We start from the raw sequence: 16,159 nt of genomic DNA, 5'->3' as shown, positions 1-16,159 counted from the left end.
ACCCACTTTGGGCTCAGGCCCACCCAAAACTGGCTGTCTGGCTACGCCACTGGCTAAAACAGAAGACACTGAGACCAAAGCGAATAGAAAAACTAAATGATCAGACAACAAAGGTAGAAAAAAGTATTTTATTCAGAATTTATTAATTAGAACATGTCAGCTTTTGGAAATGTGTATCTGTGATATTTTTCTTGCAAGTTTCAATTTTTCTAGTATTGCTGCACAAGGCCGGTCTTAGGCAGAGGCGGACGCATAGGGCCCCATGCTTAAGGGGGCCCCGCATTGCGCGCCTCAACTCTGCCTCTCCGACCGACCCCCACTCGGACCGCATCATGATTTGATCTCGCTCGGCCGCTCCGCTGGCCTCCACCACTGGTTCGGTGCCCACCCGCCGCTGAGCCCGCCATCAGCTCCCACCTCCCCAGACCCCGACAGTTGCAGCCACGGCCCCGACAGACAGTAGGAGCGACGGCCCGGCCCCTGACAGTTGCAGGCTTGCAGCGACGGCCCCGGCCCCCGACAGTCAGAATTGCAGCGACGGCTCACCCCAGCTTTTCACTTCCCGCTCAACGTCCCGTCTTTCTTCTCATGAGGTATTTCCTGTTTCCGCGCGGCCTGCGGGAGTCACTGAGCGGGAAGGGAAAAGCTGGAGCCTGGTTGGAGGTGAGCCATCGCTGGTGCGAGTCGACTTAAAATAAAATAAAGTGAAGTGGAGCTGCTCAGCTGGAGCAAGTTTGTGCCACTGCCTCCTGCACTGTCATTCAAAGGCAAGCCAGGTATGAAGATTATTAGCTTTTCTATAAGGTGGATAATAAAACCATGGAACCAAGATAATATGCTACCAGACAGTGATGTATAACAATCGCATTTTGACCTAGACTTAATAAAGATTTACCCTGGGCAACTATTTTCTGTACTATAATTTTTCCAGATAAAGCAATTTAGCAATATACCCTGCCATTATTTTCACCAATAAGGGAATAGATGCAATTGGACAGTAATTAGCAAATTTTCCTTGGGGTTTTTAGGAGTAGGAGTTAAAACAATAATAGTAACGTGAAGGAAAAACTCCGTTAGTTAAACAGTTGTGTAGCCATGCTGTTAATCTGGAAACCATAGACCCGTTCATGTTGTTCATAATATATGCAGAACAGCTATCCAGGCTACAGCTCTTCTTGATAAATCTAGTATCCTTCATATTCATGCAGGGGTGTGCTGGTAAATTTTTAACAGGCTCTTTCTCCGGACATATCCAGCTCTGCAGTTGGAAGGGCCAGGGGTGGCCGGGGGGAGCAACACTTGTCTTTCTCTCCTCCCTCCCTTCGTGTAGGCACACTAGGCACACCTTTGCTGGCAGCCAATAAATGGACTACCACCATTCCCAACGTCTTCCTCTGAGCAGCATGCTGGAACTTCTCACACATGCTCGAGAAATCCCAGCCTGCTGCTCAGAGCTGGAAACAAGGAGCCGGGAAGTGCAGCAGTCTATTTACTTGGCTGGCAGGGCTCAGCATCCCCACCAGCAAAGTAAAAGAGAATTCAGCAGGGGGCCCAAGCCTACATTTTGGGAGCCAGTTGTTAAAGTAGCCATGGAGGGCCCTACTTTAACAACCGGCTCCCAAAATTCTTAAAAACTTAACAACCGGCTCTTGCGAGCCTGTGAGAGCCTGCTCCAGCACACCACTGTATTCATGGGCAAAAAGCCCTCCCAAAAAGTCAGTTGGTAGGTATATCACATAATACTTGTGACATCTCAAAATCCATGTCATGGTCTGCAGTTCCATTTACACAAAGCTGGAGCTAGGGTGGGGGCGGAGCTGGGGTGGGGCTAGGGTGGGGGCGGGGCTAGGATGGACCCCACCAAATTGGTCTGCATCAGTGTTGCCAGGTGGGCTGTTTTACCGCCCAATTGGGCGGGTTTTCGCCAGCGGCGGCGGGAAAATTTCACCGGCCGCGGGATGCGGTTTTTTGGGCGGTTTTCCCGTCGCCGCTGTGCGAGTTCGGCGTTTTTTTCCGGGGCTTCTATTGGTCCAATTCGGTCCAATAGAAGCTTTTGCAGGGCTTCTATTGGTCCAAATTGGACCAATAGAAGCCTTTCAGGGGTGGGGTTGACGTCAGGGATGACGTAGGGGGCGGGGCTAGTGACGGAGGTGGGGTTCGTGACATGGGAGGCGGGGTTAGTGATGTGGGAGGTGGGTTAGTGATGCAGGGGGCGGGGTTAGGTGATGCGGGGGCGGGGTTAGTGACACGGGGGCGGGGTTCGGTGATGCGGAAGATGGGGATTGGCTACGGGCGGTCTTTTGGGTCTGCATAGGGCCCCCCACTTGCTAAGACCGGCCCTGTTGCTGAATGGCAAGTCTGACTTCTTGAGGTAACTTTCCAGTTCAGTATTTTGCCTTCATATTTTGTTTATTTCTAGTTCCTTGTGTCATATCTGTTGCCATGTGTTTTTCATGTGTGATCAAGGTACAGTATTTTGCTAGCGTGTAGTATTTGCAGCCCTTTTTGTTTTGTTTTTTGTTTCACTAGGTTGTGTACTGGTGTTTTAGAGCCAGGTGTAATTATAGCGCTGCCTTTCCACGCATAAGGTTGTAGCTCATCCTGTCCTTGGAATTAGTGCTGTTATGGTTTGGTAAGGTTATGAGTGGGTTTTTGCACAAGTTTGTGTATAGTGTTTTGCAGTGGACAGATTGTGTTTTGGCCTTACTGAGGTGGCACCAAAACATCAGAAAAGGTGTAGAGCCTAAATCATGACACACTACCTCTTGAAGGATCTACATATAGTGCAGGGGCCCGGCCCGGTGGCGGACGGAGGGGAGCGGGTGGAGGGGGAAGCGGCAGTGACCTGGGGGGGGGGGGGGGGGGGGTCCAGGGGCGGCCTTGTCCTGGGCCCGGCCCAGTCTCTCGGCGGCCCTGTTGAAGATCAGCAGTAGGCTTATATGCATAGGAGCCAACTTTTCAAAATTATTGGGGGTGATAAATCCAATAGAAATAACCCTTTCCTGGACACATACAAGGAATTTTCTCAATACTGGGGGTGCTCAAGCACCCACAGCACCCACACAGCGGCTCCTATGCTTATGTATAGTGAAAGGGAGGGGTGAATTCCCTGATTTCTGGATGAGAATTCCTCTGGGCATGCCAAGGTCTTAGAAACAAAGGAGTTAGAGGAAAAAAGAAAACAGTGAATAGAGCCACAGTGTCATTCTTGTGACTCAGTAGAGGCTTGAAGCTAGGGCTGGCTGCCTGGGTTTCGATTTCCCAGTGTGACAATGCTCATGGGGTGGATTTAGGGAGGGTTACGTGCAGCATACCTTGCTCCTGTCCTAGGCATTTGCTGTCCCTCCCTCCCCAGCTTTTTAGTCCCAGATCTTGTTTCTCCTCTTCCTAAACATCTTAAAACAGAAAATTCAAGCAGGCTTCACATAATATTCCAGGTTTTGTCTGTGTTCATGTTCTCTCTATGTCCCTGTGTTCTGTGTTTGCATGCAAATTGCCCGACTGTTTCTCTTTCATCATGACACAAATGCAAGTGTTTATATGCATGAGACACAGATCTATTGTCTGCAACATGTCTGTTTCGACTGTCTGCCAGTTATTTTCTTTCTTGTACACTTAATAGATGGTTTATTTTGTGCATGCTTTTTATCTGGTTGTGTCAGTTATAGTTGTTTATTTTTAGGGTGTTGGCCGTTCATGCTTCCCTTGGTAGGGCTCCTTAAACATTATTCAGTAATTTCAGTTCCATTTTCAGATCAGAGGGAAACTCTAAACAGAGAAAGCAAAACCAGTGGAACAGCTAATAAATCCCCAGTATCTGGAGGAGATAAGACAGCTGCTGCCCTGGTATCCCAGGTAAGACCCCAGTACCCTCTCTATCTTGGATTAGAAGTCATATTCTGCAGTTTTAATCTGCCTAGCAAAATATCTGTCTTGCAATAGGTCTAAATAGCTCCATAATCTGCACCAGTGATTTCATAGTAAGAATCCTGAAAGGTAATTTTAAAACAATACAGGAACGTAAGACCTTTGAAGTAAGAATGATTGAATATTTTGACACCCAACAGACAGGACTTAATAAGGATCTGGGTTTTCTAACTCATTATAAAACATAAAGCTGTATTTCTCTGTTTATTACCCTCCTCTCACCTACCAACACCCATCCTGTTAGAATATCAATGAAAATGCTTTGATGTCCCCATGCATACCCCCACCCTCCCACTCTGTCAGACAGTCAAAGTAATGCTTTGATGTTTCTCTTATATATACTATCTGCTAACACATTTGCTTATTTCCGATCTGACGAAGAAGGGCAACCTTCGAAAGCTAATCAAGAAATGTATTAAGTTATGTCCAATAAAAAAGGTATCTTCTTATTTTCTTTTCCATGTTTTATTTTGTTTGATTTCTATTGATAACCTCCATAATCTATAAACTTTAAAATCTATATTTTGGTCTTCTGCATTATCTCTCTGTCCTGCGGTATTTGCTATAATTCCTCAATCTTTATAAGGGCTAATCATTCTCTCCCCATTTTTCCTGCTGCTGTTGCAAGTCTGACTTTTGCAGTTGAATCTGTTCTTTACCGGCGGCAAAAGGTAAAAAACGGATACAGCGGGATCCTCCCGGATTCGATTTAAAAACCTTTAAAAGTAAGTTTTTGTTTTTTGCCCACACGTTTACGTGTGGACATTTTACATATATCTTCCAAAATAAATGTTTTTAGAAGAAGGCAGCTGATGTACTTAAAGCTGAGGATTATTCTCCTGGGATCCTCCGATTTCCTTACCAATCTTGTCCTCCTTAAAAGTTGTGATCCTCCGTGCGATGGTAACATTACGTCACAGGGGGCGTAACTTAGCGGATCGGGCGTTCTGAAGCGTTAAATAAGGTTTCATGACAGAAGGGGCGCTTCTTTGTTTTTTATTTATTTTATTTATTTGTTTGTTGCATTTGTACCCCACATTTTCCCACCTATTTGCAGGCTCAATGTGGCTTACATAGTTTTGTTAACACAGTTAATCCTGGATGTCAGGTACAGTTATTGTACAGAGATTAAGGGAAGAAAGTAGAGAGAAGAAGGAAGGAATTTATTAGGTATAGTAGAAGGTGGGTTTTCAGAAGTGGATTAGTGAGGTTCTGGGTTTTCATTGTAGGCTTTGTTGAAGAAATATGTCTTGAGGGATTTGCGAAAGATAGTTGTTTCGTTCATTGTTTTCAGGTCTCTAGGTAGTGCGTTCCATAACTTTGTGCTCGTGTAAGAGAAGGCAGTGGCATGCATCAGCTTGTATTTTAGTCCTTTGCAGCTGGGGAAGTGCAGGTTGAAAAATTTGCGAGATGATTTTGTGGCGTTTCTGGGAGGTAGGTCCACGAGGTTTAGCATGTAACATAGTAGATGACGGCAGAAAAAGACCTGCACGGTCCATCCAGTCTGCCCAACAAGACAACTCATATGTGCTACTTTTTGTGTATACCCTACTTTGATTTGTACCTGTGCTCCTCAGGGCACAGACCGTATAAGTCTGCCCAGCACTATCCCCGCCTCCCAACCACCAGCCCCGCCTCCCAACCACCGGCTCTGTAGATTTGGGCGTCTGCGTGAATGATTTTGTGTACCAGTGTGCAGATTTTAAATGTAATACGTTCCTTAAGTGGGAGCCAGTGAAGTTTCTCTCTTAAGGGTTTTGCGCTTTCACATTTAGTTTTTCCAAATATGAGTCTGGCGGCAGTATTCTGGGCAGTTTGGAGTTTCTTGATGTTCTGCTCTTTGCAGCCTGCGTACAGCGCGTTGCAGTAATCGAGATGACTTATTACCATTGACTTACCAGGGTACGGAATATGTATCTCGGGAAGAAAGGTTTTACTCTTATGAGTTTCCACATGTAATAGAACATCTTTTTCATCGTGTTTTTCACGTGGGCATCGAGAGTAAGGTTTCGATCAATGGTGACTCCTAGAATTTTCAAGTTTTGAGAAACAGGCAGAGAACAGTGTGGTGTGGTTATGGTGGAGAGGTTTTTTGTGTTATGTTGTGAGGTGAGAACAAGACATTGTGTGTTTTTCCGCATTAAGTTTCAGCTGGAATGCATCTGCCCAGGTGTGCATTATTTGGAGGCTTTGGTTGATCTCGTTTTCACGGCCGCTACTGCTGACAGTATGCAGCGATCACCAGCGCTACACAAATCTTTTAGAAAGTTAAACAAAGAGGTGCAATAGACTGGAGTGGAAGTGAGCCTATCTAGTCCACTGTAAGATAGGAAGCCAATTAGGTTAATCTCAGTTTCCTCCACTCCCCTTCGTAGCCGTCATTCCCATACACTCAAATCACAGCAAGCAAACCTATGAGCTGCTGCAAGGGGGTTTAATAGCAAGGAGTGGAAGTGTGCCTATCTAGTCCACTGTAAGATAAGAAGCCAATTAGGTTAATCTCTGTTTCCTCCACTCCCCTTCGCAGCTGTCATTCCCATACACTCAAATCACAGCAAGCAAACCTATGAGCTGCTGCAAGGGGGTTTAATAGCCAGGAGTGGAAGTGAGCCTATCTAGTCCACTGTAAGATAGGAAGCCAATTAGGTTAATCTCGGTTTCTTCCACACCCTTGGCCTTCGCAGCCGTCATTCCCATACACTCAAATCACAGCAAGCAAACCTATGAGCTGCTGCAAGGGGGTTTAATAGCCAGGAGTGGAAGTGAGCCTATCTAGTCCACTGTAAGATAGGAAGCCAATTAGGTTAATCTCGGTTTCCTTCACTCCCCTTCACAACCGTCATTCCCATACACTCAAATCACAGCATCAAACCTATGAGCTGCTGTAAGGGGGTTTAATAGCCAGGAGTGGAAGTGAGCCTATCTAGTCCACTGTAACCAAGGAAGCCAATTTGGTTCTGGCTTTTACACCATCCCTTTACCGGCATATCCCAGAAGGGGCTTGCCCACCCCTTTACTACCAGCACCCACCACTGCCAGCTTCCATTGACCCCATCTTCAGCTGGCCCTCAAACTGCAGCCACTTTCTGTTTGCTTTGTAAACCAGGCAGACTGAAGTTACAATGACTCCATGATCCTGCAATGATCCAAAAGGACTGAGACGTAGTTGTAGAGTGCAAATCAGACCAAGGCAAGAGACTCAGCCAAGCACCTATATGCAGGTTACAATCAGTGTATTTATTTAGATTTTGCTCACACCTTTTTCAGTAGTAGCTCAAGGTGAGTACACTGGATATTTTTCTGTCCCAGCAGAGCTCACAATCTAGGTTTGTACCTGAGCCAATGGAGGGTTAAGTGACTTGCCCAAGATCGCAGCAGTGGGAGATTTGAACCAGCCACCTCTGGATTGCAAGACCGGTGCTCTAACCACTAGGCCACTCCTCCATTCCGCTATAAAGCTTGGTTTTCTTTGCATTGATCTGTAACTTTTCCTACTCTTTCTATGACTGTATCTAGCAGCTCTTGGATTCTGATTATTCCATAAAAATAATATATTATTGGCATGTACTTTGCACTGGTAAATAACAGGCTGTGTCTACATTCCATGCCCACATGCCCAGCCAAGTTTTGCTTCATGACACAATCAATAACCGCACTGAATAGCAGTGGTGACATCCTTGTTTTACACCCATTTGGACAACAAAGCTGTTGGGTTTTTCGCTGTGCACCTTTACTCTGCAAGGTGTGCCATCACATAGAAAGCAGAAATAATTTGGACTAATTTCTGTTAGATTCATGTCACCTAAAGCGCTTTCCACATAGATTTCGAAAGTGCTTTCAGAAACATCAATAGGGAGTCAATGAATATTGTCAATTTAATTTGATCATTGACTCCCTAACGTTTCCACATCTTATCCTCTCTTCAAAATATTTGCCCAACAGAACACCTCTCAGGTGTTGACTTCCCGCACTGGCTGTTGGTGGGTTCCATTTACTTTGCTAAGCACTCCTCCAAAAAATGATAGGAGGCCGATTCCCCTGTAGTGGTCTTATTATGTTTTTAAGGATGAGTACTACGTCAGCAAGTTTCCAGTTCGTCAGTCTATACAAGACAACAGAATAGTCTGTGTAGATTGTCAACAGCAATACCTCCTTCCTGCTCTTAAGGCTTCCACCCGAACCTGATCTGGCCCAGATGCCTAACCATTCTTGAGTTGTTTGATGACTTGAGCAATCTCTGTTTTTAGTTAGTTCATCGTTGTTCACATTACCAGGGGTTGCTTTCTCATCTCTATATATAAAAGGCACCTCCAACGTTCTAATTGAAGCCTCCAGCCGGAAACTTGAGGTGGCCCTGGAACTGGGAGGGTGGGGACTCTGAAACTCTGAGGGACGGAGGGTAGGGGGACCCTGAAACTCGGATGGACCCTGGGACTGGGAGGGGGGACCCTGGAACTGGGAGGGAGGGAGGGGGGAGGGGATCCTGGAACTGGGAGGGAGGAGGGAGTGATATGTCCCTGGCACACACTCTGATTCTCATACATACACTCTCACAGACACACTCGCACCCAGTCACACTCTCTCTGTCACACACACACACACTCTCGCACATTCCCTCTCTCTCACACAGTCAATCTCACACACACTCTCTCAAACATACACACTCCGACGAAAACCTTGCTAGCGCCCGTTTCATTTGTCAGAAATGGGCCTTTTTTTATTTATTTATTTATTTATTCAGTTTCATCAAAGTTGCAAGAAAACATCTTGGTAGGAAAAGCAACATAAAAATTAAACATATATCATTAAAGATTAACAATCTATTAAGAGGTTATTAATACTCAAGTCCATAAATTGGAAATCCAAGGTTTAGGAATACAAGGAGAATAAAAAAAAAACAAATTTAGGAAATTAAATTAAGTTAACGCAAATTCTATTGAGATGAGTTACTTATTCCTTTAGCGATTATCCTTTTTTACCAAAGTTATAAGAGCTGATGCATGCGCGGGCTCTGTAAACACATATTTCTTCCCATCAAGTCTTACTATACATTTGCAGGGGTACCTTAAAAAAAAGGTGCCCCCCAATTGTATTATTTCAGACTTAAGGAGCAAGAATTGCTTCCTCCGTCTCCTTGTCTCCTTAGAGACATCAGGAAATAATAATATCTTATAACCCAAAAAGGGTTTTTCTCTATTGCGAAAGAAAAGACGGAAGATCCAATTTTTATCCGGTAACAATGCAACGGCAGCAACCAGAGTTGCTGCCGTTGCTAATTCGGAATCAGAAGTCTCAAGCAAAAGAGATACATCTATTGGGGTTTCAGGAATTTGATTCAGTTCCTTTCCTGGGACATAATAAACAGAAGTAAATGGTGGTAAATTCTGGTCTGATATATTCAAAATATCTCGCAAGTATCTCTTTAACATATCAAGAGGAGGAACAGTCTTTATCTTGGGAAAGTTTACAAATCTTAAATTATGACTTTTAGTATAGTTATCAAAGATTTCCATTTTTTTCCTGAGATTAGTCAAGTCATTTGTCATCAGAGGTTGTAATGTTTCCAATTTCATAATCCTTTGGTCAACCTTTTCGGCTTTACTATCCATTTCTTTTGTCTTTTCCTCCATCTTTCTTAAGTCTTTCTCTAATAAATTCACTTTTGGAACAGTTTCATTTGCCTGTTTCAAGAAAGAATGTCCCAAGGCAGAAACTAAGTCCCATAATTTATCTAAAGTAACCTCCTTTGGTTTGACAATTCCTTAGGCATTTCAAACCTCTCAGACGCCTTCACAGGGATCTTGCTCTGTCCTTCGGTACCTCTCCCCGCATTCCACGGTGGTAGCGTCTCTCCCACTTGCGATGAAAGCGAGTCCTCCACTCGACAGTCTTCCGGGTCCACACCATCTTCACTGGGAGACCCTGTCGAGTCAGCAAGAAAGGAGCTTGCTCCAACCGGTTGAGGAGGTGGAGTCCGCATAACGGGGCTGAGAGTGGTTTCTAACCCAGGGGAGACCGATTCTCCTAACACGCCGGACATCCCTACTGGCAGCGTCCCGCTTTCTGAAGCAACTCTCTGCGGTCGAGCAAAGCGGTCCATAGGACCAGGTAAGGAGGGAGTTGGTAGCGAGGCTCTGGCTATCACTCTCCCCCTGCGTTTAGGCATTGTAACAGCAACAGCAGTAGGAACGCGACTCACAGCGTCTCAATAGGTTGCGGCCATCTTGGATCCCAGAAACGGGCCTTTTTTACTAGTTTTCTATAAATCATGGTGAAGAGTAGTTGGCAGTTCACAATTTAGTAGTGATTTGAAGTTTGTCTCCCAACACCTTCTGCTGGTGGGAGAGGACTGTGTTGGGCAGGACGGGGAAAAAAGTGAGGGGTGAGGGAGAGGTGCTGTAGGTAGGCTATACAATAAATGTACTAAATTACAATAGATGAAGACCTACTGGCCCATCCAATCTGCCCACATGAAATTCTTCCTCTGGTTTTCTACCAAATTCCTATATGCGAACCAGCTTCCCCACTCCCTATTCTTTCACCTGACTTCTGAACTCCTTTCCAATGTTTGTCCCAAGTTCGCTCAAAATCTGCTCCAGTCCTGACATCCACCACCTCCGTGGACTGGCCATTTCAGGCCTTCCTGTTTTCCTCTCTGGATTCTTCCTTAGGCCCCTTCCATGTATTACTAAATAATAGAATAACTCCCACTGCCACCAAAATTAATGAGGTTGTTGTCCAAAACATCCCAGTCTCCTCATATTCAGCTGCATTCGGGTTTTAACCATAGTCACTTAGTGCAAAGTGACCGCATTACTGCCCAGCAGCTAGAGCTGTAAGGACAAATTTGTTGTTTCATTTATCTCTTTTATTGGGTGAAATTAGAGGTTGGGCTTAAATTGTACTAATTTTATAGAATTTTAATTTATACGTTACACATGGAGAAGATTTCTCATGGCTCAAGTAAGCGTTTTTCAACCTGTGTGCTGCGGCAGGTCCACAAGTGTGCTGTGAGAGTTGAGGGTTGAGTGTAGTTTTAAAAGGGCCAGCCTCGTTAGTCCTGAAAGAGGCAGGACTGTGCAGTTTATTGAATCATGCGCCTTCCAGGACCAGGGTCCGCTTATCAGATGTATAACTGTACTTCGGCTTCCGTACTCTGTCTCTGTGTGGAGCCCAAATCTCTGAATCATAAATACCATATAAGTACATAAGTATTGTCATACTGGTGTTCTGTCCTCTGACAGCCTTGGACTGGTTTATAATGTGATCCTAAAATGTGTTTAATGCCTTTACTGTTGTTCTCATTTCTAAGGACTTTCATGGCTGCAGGTCTCACTGCAAAGATACGTGAGCAATGCATTGTGTGTAATGTAGTTCACAGGCAATGCAGCCACACATGCCTGTCAGTATAAGAACTGTTACCATTGGTTGCGCTACTGCCTAGACCTCCTCTCTTTCTAATCAGAGCTTGGCTGCTTTGTCTACCTGCTATCATTTCCTGGTCATTCTTACTATCTCTGTCCTGAGAGGTCAGCCAAATCGAGGGCAATCTAAGGGTCTCTTTTACTCTTGGACCCCCCTTGCCACCTTATGGCAGGCTCTGTCCCGATTGGTCTTTGCCTCCTCCTCCTCCCTGGGCTTGCAAGCCTTCTTGACCTGCATGTCCCTATGGCCATGAGGCATTAACCATCTTGCTTCAGACCAGCACTTGTCCTGCTTCCAACTCCCTGGAATGAACTTGGTTTTTTACCTTGAAAATATTTCCTCCGTAATGAGATATCACACATTCCAGTCACCCAGCTCTGAGATACTTCTATCTGCTCAACTATTTCTCACCTCCAACCACTGAAACAGCTCTCAGAATTACGGAGTCTCTGTGCCCTGGGGCAGCACTTCTGAACATCTGACTGTGAGTAAATTATCTGTGACTTATTCAATAAAAGAGACTTCAGAAAAATAATAGAGACTTCAGGTGTGTGCCAAGGTTATACTCCAAGATATTGAGACTTTAACAAGACTATGAGAGTCTTGACAACTAGGACAGACCAAAGGTCCATTAAACCCAGCATCCTGTTTCCAACAGTGGCCAATCCAGGACACAAATACCTGGTAAGATCCCAAAAAAGTACAAAACATTTTATACTGCTTATCCCAGAAATAGTGGATTTTCCCCAAGTCAAATTTAATAATGATCTATGGACTTTTCCTTTAGGAAGCCATCCAAACCTTTTTTAAACTCTGCTAAGCTAACCGCCTTTACCACATTCTCTGGCAATGAATTCCAGAGTTTAATTATACATTGAGTGAAGAAAATGTTTCTCCGATTCATTTTAAAATTACTACTTTGTAGCTTCATCGCATGCCCCCTAGTCCTAGTATTTTTGGAAAGTGTAAACAGATGCTTCACATCTACCCGTTCAACTCCACTCATTATTTTATAGACCTCTATCATATCTCCCCTCAGCTGCCTTTTCTCCAAGCTGAAGAGCCCTAGCCGCTTTAACCTTTCCTCATAGGGAAGTCATCCCATCCCTTTTATCATTTTCGTCGCCCTTCCCTGCACCTTTTCTAATTACACTATATCTTTTTTTGAGATCCTGGCAGCTTGGCAGTGCTACCCTCAAAAGCTGGGGTAGACATGCCTTCCTCGCTGACTCTGCCTTTTCAAGGAATGGGAACTTGTGCTTTATGTATTTATGAGTGGAGGAGTAGCCTAGTGGTTAGTACAGTGGACTTTGATCCTGGGGAACTGAGTTTGATTCCCACTGCAGCTCCTGGTGACTCTGGGCAAGTCACTTAACCCTCCATTGCCCCTGGTACCTGAATAAGTACCTGAATATATGTAAAACACTTTGAATGTAGTTGCAAACACCTCAGAAAGGCAGTATATCAAGTCCAATTTCCCTTCCCTTTCCCCTTTATCAGTAGTAGCTCAAGGTGAGTTACATTCAGGAACACTGGGTATTTATTTCCCTGTCCCCAGAGGACTTGCAATTTAAGGGTCTCTTTTACTAAACTGCGCTAGCGATTCCCGGTGCAACAAATGCGCCACAACCCATTCAATTTGAGTTTAAATGTTGTTGTCCAGTTTTCCATAAGGTCCAGGCCTGTTTTGACTTTGTCCGGTATTTCAGTGATGCTGTTATTATAAGGTATATAGATGGTGACATCATCTGCATATATGAATGAGTTAAAGCCTGTTGCCTCCAGTTTTTTGCTGACTGGTTCTTGGCTTGCCTTTAACTTTCCCAAGTCAGATGTGCTGGAGAACGTCATGGGGGCTTTAAAGCATCTTCATTATTGATAGATCCTTTTCCTGCCTATTTCATTAAGGACCAATCACTGGCCTTGTTGGAAACAGCAGGGCAAGATATCCACAAAATCCAAAACGGCGATGCAAAGGAGTAGATCATAAAAGCAGAATTCTTTTCAAAAACACCTTTATTTATTTATTTATTTGTTACATTTGTATCCCACATTTTCCCACCTATTTGCAGGCTCAATGTGGCTTACATAGTACCGTAAAGGCGTTCGCCAAGTCCGGTAGAGAAACAAATACATGGTGGTGTTGTGGTCGATTAAGGTTCAGACACAATGGGGATCGAAGAGAGGAGAGGTTATATAGTGTCCATTACGAGCTTTGGTTTTGCTGTGTTGCAGAGTGTAGGCATTTATGTTGGGTCGGTAGGGTATGCCTTTTTGAACAGGTTGGTTTTTAGTGATTTCCTGAAGTTTAGATGGTCATAGGTTGTTTTCACAGCTTTTGGCAGTGAGTTCCATAGTTTTGTGCTTATATAGGGGAAGCTGGATGCGTAGGTTGCTTTGTATTTGAGTCCTTTGCAGTTTGGGTAGTAGAGGTTTAGGTATGTTCGTGATTATCTGGTTGTGTTTCTGGTTGGTAGATCTATGAGGTCTGTCATGTAGCCTGGGACTTCGCCGTAGATAATTTTGTGGACCAGAGTGCAGATGAAGGTAATACGTTCTTTGATTGGGAGCCAATGCAGTTTTTCTCAGAGGGGTTTGGCACTTTCGAATCGTGTTTTACCAATTATCAGCCTGGCTGCTGTGTTTATGAGTTGTTCTTTACATCCCGCATAGATTCCGTTGCAATAGTCTGCATGGCTTAGTACCATTGTTTGTATTAGGTTACGGAATATTTCCCTCGGGAAGAAAGGTTTTACGCGTTTAAGTTTCCACATTGAGTGGAACATTTTCTTTGTTAAGTACATAAGTAGTGCCATACTGGGAAAGACCAAAGGTCCATCTAGCCCAGCATCCTGTCACCGACAGTGGCCAATCCAGGTCAAGGGCACCTGGCACGCTCCCCAAACGTAAAAACATTCCAGACAAGTTATACCTAAAAATGCGGAATTTTTCCAAGTCCATTTAATAGCGGTCTATGGACTTGTCCTTTAGGAATCTATCTAACCCCTTTTTAAACTCCGTCAAGCTAACCGCCCGTACCACGTTCTCCGGCAACGAATTCCAGAGTCTAATTACACGTTGGGTGAAGAAAAATTTTCTCCGATTCGTTTTAAATTTACCACACTGTAGCTTCAACTCATGCCCTCTAGTCCTAGTATTTTTGGATAGCGTGAACAGTCGCTTCACATCCACCCGATCCATTCCACTCATTATTTTATACACTTCTATCATATCTCCCCTCAGCCGTCTCTTCTCCAAGCTGAAAAGCCCTAGTCTTCTCAGCCTCTCTTCATAGTAAAGTCGTCCCATCCCCACTATCATTTTCGTCGCCCTTCGCTGTACCTTTTCCAATTCTACTATATCTTTTTTGAGATACGGAGACCAGTACTGAACACAATACTCCAGGTGCGGTCGCACCATGGAGCGATACAACGGCATTATAACATCCGCACACCTGGACTCCATACCCTTCCTAATAACACCCAACATTCTATTCGCTTTCCTAGCCGCAGCAGCACACTGAGCAGAAGGTTCTACTCTCTACTCTCCCTATCACTCCTATATACTTGTCCCAAGCTCTCTTCAATTCAGATACTGTTTTCATCTCTACCATTTCCATCGGGAGGCCATTCAACGAAGAACCACCCTTTCCGTGAAGAAGTATTTTTCAGGTTACTTCTGAATCTATCTATCTATCTGAATCTGGATTGGCCGCTGTCGTGGACAAGATGCTGGGCTCGATGGACCCTTGGTCTTTTCCCAGTATGGCATTACTTATGTACTATTTTCACCATGGTGGTTCGGCAGTATCCCTGTCAAATATCGGAAGCTCGGCAACAAGTGATGGCGAAGGAAGTCGCTGAAATGTTGAAAATGGGAATTATCAAGGAGTACACAAGTACACGTTGGGTGAAGAAAAATTTTCTCCGATTCGTTTTAAATTTACCACACTGTAGCTTCAACTCATGCCCTCTAGTCCTAGTATTTTTGGATAGCGTGAACAGTCGCTTCACATCCACCCGATCCATTCCACTCATTATTTTATACACTTCTATCATATCTCCCCTCAGCCGTCTCTTCTCCAAGCTGAAAAGCCCTAGCCTTCTCAGCCTCTCTTCGTGTGGAGTTCACTTCGCTCTCAAGTGTAAGGTTGCGGTCGATTGTAATGCCGAGTATTTTCAGGCTACCTGAGATAGGGAGGGTGTGGTCTGGGGTGTTTATGGTTGTGGGTTTGTACATATCGCGTTGAGATGAGAGGATGAGGCAGTGTGTTTTGTGGTCTCGAATTAAAATGAGCCCAACGCTGGCCGTGTTTCACACACAAAAGAGTTGCATTAGAGACTGAGAGTATGTAATAACATAAAACAAATGCATGTTAAATGGATAACTCAGAGGTACAAAAACAAATAATACATACATACCTAGGGGCAGTTTTACTGAGCCGTGTAAGCGTCTATGCGTGCCCAACACACGCCAAAATGGAGTTACCGCCTGACTATGGCATGGCTCTTGCGGTAATTTCATTTTTGGCGCCCATCCGATACGCGCATCTGAAAAATATTTTTTTATTTTCGGGCGCGTGTAACAGATGCACGCCAAGTGGCATCTGATGCACATAGGTCATTACTGCCCAGTTACCGCGTGAGTCTTTACCACTAAGTCAATGGCTGGTGGTAAGGTCTCAGACTCAAAACAGACGTGCGGCAATTTTTATTTTATTTCGGCAAAAATTTTTTAAAAACCTTTTTTACAGGCGTGCTAAAAAATGGATTGTCGCGCGCCCAAAACCTGCGCCTACACTACTGCA

The 16,159-nt window shown here is 44.5% G+C and overlaps 1 protein-coding gene across 2 annotated transcripts in view; it reads left to right on the top strand.

Moving 5' to 3' along the window:
• Positions 1–3,776: 3,776 nt before the first annotated feature.
• DHX58 (DExH-box helicase 58) overlaps positions 3,777–16,159 on the top strand; it is a 103,184-nt gene continuing 90,801 nt past the window's right edge. For both annotated transcript variants that reach the window (XM_030220951.1, XM_030220950.1), the window contains exon 1: positions 3,777–3,855. The gene's annotated coding sequence lies outside the window, so the exon portion shown is untranslated. The remainder of the gene's footprint in view (positions 3,856–16,159) is intronic.

This window comes from Microcaecilia unicolor, chromosome 12 (assembly GCF_901765095.1).
Source record: "Microcaecilia unicolor chromosome 12, aMicUni1.1, whole genome shotgun sequence".
NCBI classification, from domain to species: domain Eukaryota; kingdom Metazoa; phylum Chordata; class Amphibia; order Gymnophiona; family Siphonopidae; genus Microcaecilia; species Microcaecilia unicolor.
The sequence above is the reverse complement of the archived record's forward strand: the minus strand, read 5'-3'. Positions and strand labels throughout refer to the sequence as shown.